Consider the following 7,401-nt stretch of genomic DNA (forward strand, 5'->3'; position numbering starts at 1 on the left):
TAACTGAATCTTTGACATAGAGGTTCGACCGATAAGATCTTCGTAGAATATGTAGGATCCAATATGCGCATCCAGGTCCCACTATTGGATATTGACCGGAGAGTGTCTCGGTCATGTTTACATAGTTCTCGAACCCGCAGGGTGTGCACACTTAAGGTTCGGTGACGTTTTCGGTATAGTTGAATTATTGATGTTGGTAACCGATTGTTGTTCGGAGTCCCGGATGAGATCTTGGATGTCACGAGGATATCCGGAATGGCTCGGAAACGAAGATTGATATATTTGACTTGCGGAAAGATTTCGGGCATTACTAGTAAAGTATCGGGAGTGACGAATGGGTTCTGGGGTTTTACCGGGAGGGGCCACCCACCCGGGAGAGGACTTAATAGGCCCATGGGTGGCTCACCAGACCTTAGTGGGCTGGTGAGTCCATCCCAATAAACCTATTTCAGATGAAAGCAAAAATAAAAGGAAAAGGAAAATAGGAAGGGGGTGGAAAAAAGGAAAGGGAGTCCTCCACCAAACCATATCGGAGGTGGACTCCTCCCCTTTGTTTCAGCCGAGCCCTCCTACTTTGAGTAGGAGGCAAGGCAGCACTCCCTTTTGTTCCACCAATATATAGTGGAGGTTTGAGAGGCTTTTTGCAGCCCAAGCCATAGTGTATCCCTCTCTCCCTCCACCACTTCGTGACACCCCGTAGCTAGTTCGCTACGGCACGACGAAATCCTGTCGGAGTAGCTCCACCACCATCATCGCCACACCGTCGTGCCGCCGGAGAATTCAGCTACCTCTTCGTCTCTCTTGTTGGATCAAGAAGGCGGAGATCGTCATCGAGCTATACGTGTGCTGAACACAGAGGTGTCATCCGTTCGGTACTAGACCGGGACGGAGTTCGTCGGACGTTGCCATTCGGACCGCAAAGATGTTCGACTACATCAACCGCATTTCTTAATGCTTCCCGCTTAGCGATCTACAAGGGTATGTGGATCCGATCTTCCCTCTCGTAGATGGTCATCACTATTATAGGTCTTACGTGTGCGTAGGAATTTTTTTTGTTTCCCATGCAACGTTTCCCAACACCTATCTGGCTCAAGGGAGCCTCGCCAGTGTCGTATTCGGTAACCCAGGCTCGTTGCCCTTGTTACATCGTCTCCCCGGGGTTTAACATGGTGGAGAACCTTCAAATCAATCTTCTCATGGTCGTGTGCCATGGTGGTGCAGCGAGCTTCGGTGTCCTCTTGGGAGAGATGGGAGGGCATGTGCAACAATAGTAGATCATCATTATGGAGAACAAAGAACATGAATGTCGCGTAGCAAAGAGAGAAAGAGGAGAGGGAGAGAGAGGGAAGGGAGGAGGTAGAGTTACTTCTCACACACATACGGTACGCACCCGAGAAGGTTAAGGATGAGCTAGGATTCTTTGCAATAGAGGCCCTGCTGCAATTGCAACAAGACGCTTGTTGCAATAAGGACAGACACGAGTGCGGGTACACATACTTTATTTAAATAAAAAACAAAACTTTCTGCAACAAGACAAGTGTTGCAAAACTTTTTGTAACGGGACATCTGTTGCAATATTGAAGGCGTCACTCGGGCGCTGGAAACGTGAAATCTGTCGGCTCATGTCAGGTAGAAATTTCCTATCAGAACTATCAAATAACATCTCCTTTTCTTTTAATTATGAATTGAGATACACACCATCCAATTTTATAATTGGTAAATACATACGTGCAATACACATTCATATTTGATAGAATCATAGAATACTAAAAGGATCGAGTGTGCTTTGTTGCGTCATTGGTATTGTTGGTTTATTAAAAGAATTACTTTGTTTCAAATATAAGGTGTATTCCTATTTAAAAACTCAAAATTTAAATTTTGATCAAGTTTGTAGAAAAATATATCAAAATTTATAATATCATTTCGATAGATTCATCATGAAATGAACTTCCATACTTATTTTGTTTATTATTATGGTGTAGATATTTTTACTATGAACTTGGTTGAAGTTAAAGATATTTGACTTTCCAAAAACTAATACCCATTATATTTTGAAACTAATGGAATGTTTAGGTGGCAGGAGAGGAAGATGAAAGAATGTGTTTTATTTTTAATTTATATTGCGGTGATTTGGTGCTCCTTCCATGGTGTGATTCTTTGTTATTCGCTAACCAATCTATATTTATGTGAAGAAATTTTTGTGTCGGTAATTTCATGTATTTTATTGGTGCTATAATATCACATGACAGTGATTTTGTTTCTAAATGGCGAGAGGGGTGCAGAGAATTGATGTTTTTATAGTCTGGTTGCTCCTAATTTGATTTGTAAAATCGTTGGCTCAGTCAAAATCGTAAATCATATTTAAAATTAATTACCTCAATTGAATAAAAAAGCTTTAAAATTAGGAAACATAGTAAATTAAAAAAAATTGAATGGAAAAGCTTGAGAAAACTCTTGACCCGGTCAAAATCAAATGATCCAATTTTAAATTGAATACTTAAATTAATCATGTGGCCTTAAAATTTGAAATTATCATGTACTTCCCGCGTCCCAAAATAAATGTTCTTTATTTAGTATAGAATTTGTGCTAATTTAGTACAGATTTTGCGACATTTATTTTAGAATGAAGGGAGTATAATAAAAAAATATTGCACAAGAGAACTTTAAGAATTGTTAAAAGGTCAAAATCAATTCCGGCTGGACCGACTCCGGCTGGTGATCCCCTTCTCGTTGGGAGAATCGATTATAACCCCTCCAATTCATCTGCCTTTGCTCATACACCCCTTTCTTGGTTTGCCTCACTTGCAAACCCCCTTGTTGCTCATATTGTTGACCATATCCTCCTTTTCATGTTTAACTGAATCATTAAGCAACTAACAAGATTCTATAAGAGTTCTCACCCCTGCATGCACCACTGCCACTCCCGTGAGCTCAGCGACCTCCATGCAGTCGTCTCCACACCTCGGTCGCGCCTCCCGTCCTGCTAGGGACCTAAACATCCCGCCCGTCCTTCTTCTATCGGCAACCCTAGCCGAAGCTCCTCCCGTCGGCAACCCAACCTGCTCGCTGCCATTCCCGTGAAGTTCAAGGACCTCCGCGCATGCAAGGAAAGGCTGGAGCGCCCTTGATGGCTCCAGCGTCACTGCGGCTTCTCCTATCGTGTTGCCTTCACTGTCATGGCCCGTCCCCGACCGAATACAGTTCTCTCTCCGTGCGCCCCGACTCGAGAGAATCGTTGTTAGTTGCTTAATGATCCATCTAAATATAAAAATAGGGCTATGATCAATAATATGAATAACAAAAGAGTTTGTAAGAGCAACTCTAGCAGACCCCGCATAATGCCGGCCCGCAAAACGCGTTTGCAGTTCGCGCAAAACCATTTTTACGGACCGGCGCGGGGTGGCATAGATGCAGACCCCCCAAACAGACCCGTAAAAAAGTATATTCGCGGAATATGCTTTTTTACGGGTTGTCGTTTTGCGGGTTCTGCTCGGGCTCCACCGCGACGACCCGCAAATAGAAAACTGCAAATCTCGCATTTGACATAGGGTTTGGCAAACAAGTTCAAATTCAAACAAAATAAACAGTTTGCGCGCAAATAAAAGCAAAGTTCATTACGCAAAAGAGGGCATGCAAAGGTTTGCGCCCATGTACGACATCATCATCCTCATCTTCATCCATGTTTACAAGTGAGCCTCTCTTTGGTGGGGATACTCTATCGATCAACTTCCACTTGTCGCACTTTTGGAGCAACTCTCAACAATGCTTTAATTTGAAGAATTTGCCTTCCGAAGCTTCCATATCCTTGTATCTATGTTGAGCAATCTTGTCCTACAAAATGTGAACAAAATGATGCAATCATTTTCCATGACACATTATGATGATGCACAAATTGAACAAAGGAAAAACAAACTCACATAGTCGGACTTCACTTTGTCACTTGAAGGTGCATTGTGTAATTGCTCCAAGCAAGTTGCCCAACGGCTGCACATAGGTTTGATATTCTCCCAACGCCCTTGAAGTGATCGAAATGTGCGTGCAGTCCTATTAGGATACTTTTTCATAATGCGGAAGTATTGATCTTCGATCCTTTGCCAATATCTCTTGGCGGTTTGAGAAACACCCGTGCATGCATCAAGAGACACCGCACTCCATGCTTGGATCAAAGCTTGATCTTCCAAGATCGTGTAGTTCTTCGATCTTTGGCTTTTCCCACACCTTGCTTGCGATTGCTCAAACGCTTCCGCTTTGATCTCCTCCAATTCGTCCGCAACACCATGATCATCCACGTCGCCGTCCGTTTCATTGTAGTTGAATGGTTCGAAAGAGGCTTGATCAATGTCAACCGCGTTTGTGTCCAACATGTTCATGAACTCGTTTGTTGCATTGTTCGAACCACAGCTATAGCGAACGATGACAAGTCACGAGCTATCAAGACTAATGGCGAAAAATGAAAAGGAATCGCCAAGACCGAAGAGGCATACCTTCCGGCCATTTCGTCGAACACCTCGGCCGCGGGGGGAGCGGAATTGTTCAACGACATCGTCGGAGAACCTCCTTGCGCGGGGGGGGGGGGGGGTGTGTGAAGTCAGAGGTTGAATAAGGTGGCTTCCTTAAAGCCGGAACCTTCATCCGCTTTACGTCCGCAGCCTTGCCGGCCTTCTGCGCCGCCGACCGGGATCGCACTACGGCGTTGGCGCCCGGAGCGCGGGCCGTCGCGACGGGTGTAGCCGGATTCCCGCCCTGCACGACCACGGTGCCCTGCCTCTTTCGGGAAGGCGCGACGTGTGTTTGGGCGACGGCGGCGGGGGCAACATGGCCGACGACGAGATCCGCCCGAGGGAAGGAGCATGCGCGACCTCGACGGTGATGGGGGGCAGCATGGGGTCCTCCATGGCGGCGAGGAACGGCCAGGAAGGAGGAACTGGAGCTTGCAGTGGGGTGGCAATGGTGGCGGAGGGTGCAGGGAACAGGGAAAGGGCGCGCGGAAATGTCCCTCCCGCCAAATCTCGCGCCGGATAGGGGTTGAGTTCGGGTCGACCTCCCAGCCCGTGAAGATGGAGGTTGGCAGAGAAGATTTGCCGCGCCCCGAAAAAAATAATGTGGATCGACGCGGGATGCGGAGTCTGCTCGTGCGGATTTTCCGACCCCAACCCGCAATTTGACGGTTATTTTGCGGATGAGGGCAGATGCGGAGTGTGCTAGAGTTGAGCTAAGTGAGGCACACCAAAAGGGAGTTATAATCGATTCTCACCTTCTCGTCTCGTCTCTGCACCAGGGACCACCACCACCTTGCCTAAAAAAATGCGACCACAACCACCACCAGCGCCGGCGCCCCGCTCCCCTCCGGCGCACGTATATCCTCCCTCCTCCGCGCGAGCGAGCAGAGACGGCCGGCGTCGGCGACGCGCCCGCATGTCCTCTCCCGCGCGTCGCGAGCGCAACCGCCAGCGACAGATCCCTCGCGGGGTCTCCTCCTGCTTCCCCCCCGCCGTCGCCATCCCCCTCCGTCCGGCATTCCGCCGCCGCATCATCCGGCAACTGCTAGGTCTGCGTCCGACCTTGCTTGTTCGTGCAGTCATAGCGAGCGTTACTGTCGTTGTTGGTGGGGTGGTTAGTGGTAATTGTTTGGTCAGCATTGTTTCGTTACCCTGTCGTGGGCCTTTCTGAAGCTTGGAAGTTAGTCCTCGTTCTCCTCGTTGAGGTTGCATTTTATCTCTACAATTAGTATCATTGCTGGCATGGTTGCCCTTTTGCAAATGCTGGGCAAATTTAAGCTTTCATTTTGCCCTAGGTCTTGTGAGAGATGGATGTTTCACATGACCGTGGGTTGCTTCTGGGGTTAGGGCCAGTTCTTTTGCTGGCTTCTAGAATAAGCTGGGTATCAAATTTATTTTTTTAGAAGTCTACTAATTAAGACTGTTTCTAATAAACTTTGGACATGCGTTGCGTTTCTACTAAACTTGCTCGATCTTAGAACACGCGTTAAGTTTCTACCTGGAAATGGTTGCTACTTTCCGCAAGGTCTTTATCAGAAGGTGCAGAGGTGATGCATCCTAAGATTATAAGATTATTGTAAGTATATAGGGCTTGTAACAGATGGTACTCAGGCCTGAAATTTTGTATGTGTTCAACTGTTTCTAATAACTGTTTCCTCTCGCCAATGTCCTCAAAGAGATATGTTAACGGTGCACCCTTATGGTTCTTCCAAAAAATGTCAACTTAGTTACTAATGTCGCTGATATATATGCATCTTCCTTACCAACCTAAATATGTGATCTAAATGAATTATACTTCTTGTTCTGATTTTGGTAGATGGACGCACCTGTATGTCCATGCATTGGAAGCGAGCAGCAGGCAGTAATCCCGAATCTGTCCACCGAGGATGAACGCCATCAGCTCATGACCAGCACGCTTGGAAGCGTGCTACCTGGTTTTGATTACCCTGTTACGATTGGGTTAGCTATACCAGTTACATGGAAACCAAGTGAAGTCCGTAAGGAGCAAGAATTAGAAACAGTTGATCAATTTACTCCGCTGCCGTGTGCATCCACTTCCCTTTGGAGTGGTATTGAGGCAGAATGTTTTCTGCTCGGGCTCTACATTTTCGGCAAAAATCCAAGTCTGTTGAGCAGGTTCGTTTGTAACAAGACTATTGGAGATGTGCTTTCCTACTACTATGGAAAGTTCTACAAAAGTGATGCGTATAGAAGATGGTTGGACTGCAGAAAAGCAGGAACAAGGAGATGCATTCTTGGGGAACACATTTTTAAGAGTTGGCGGCAGCAGGAGATAATTTCTCGTCTTAAATCTGCAATACTTAACGAAGCTCATGATTCGTTGGTGGAGGTACGTTGCAACTTAGCCTATATAACAACAAAAAATGATCTTGTCGGCATGAAATTATCCCCATGATCAGCTGAGGTTGTGATAGTCTGATCATCACTTTGAACACTATTTTTTTGTATATTACTAGAACTAAATGTGTTTCTGTGGCAAGATCCTTTTCTCTCAGTTTTTCTCCGTAACTTGTCATGAATGGTTAAAAGGAATGGTGTGTGCTAAATCCAATTGATGTTTACTGTTGAATATTATAGTATGGTACATAACATCTGTTAACATGGTGAACCAAACGAGTGCCTGAGGCGATTTGAAATATCTTAAATTGAAGTGCTCATGATTTTGTGGGGATGACTACAATAGAAACAGCCCTTGCGGTGAAAGAACAGAAAAAAAGTGTATCCCTGGGAAAACACATGATTATTCCCCCTAATTTCTGGCATCGGTGCCAAACCCTGACTTAAATTTACCGTTGGCGCACAATTTTCTGTGCTGCCATTGCCACGTTGCTGTGTGCAAAGTTGTCGGTGACTGCGGCCGCGGATGGGCCCTTGCCATTGC

General features: G+C 46.0%; 1 long non-coding RNA gene across 1 annotated transcript; it reads left to right on the plus strand.

Annotated features, from left to right (window-relative positions):
• The first annotated feature begins 5,286 nt into the window (after positions 1 to 5,286).
• Positions 5,287 to 6,999, plus strand: LOC123409093. The gene is made up of 2 exons (XR_006612827.1): positions 5,287 to 5,548; positions 6,316 to 6,999. It is a non-coding gene; the product is annotated as an uncharacterized LOC123409093 (long non-coding RNA).
• Positions 7,000 to 7,401: the final 402 nt, after the last annotated feature.

The sequence above is a fragment of the Hordeum vulgare genome, chromosome 7H (assembly GCF_904849725.1).
Source record: "Hordeum vulgare subsp. vulgare chromosome 7H, MorexV3_pseudomolecules_assembly, whole genome shotgun sequence".
In the NCBI taxonomy this organism is placed as follows: Eukaryota; Viridiplantae; Streptophyta; class Magnoliopsida; order Poales; family Poaceae; genus Hordeum; species Hordeum vulgare.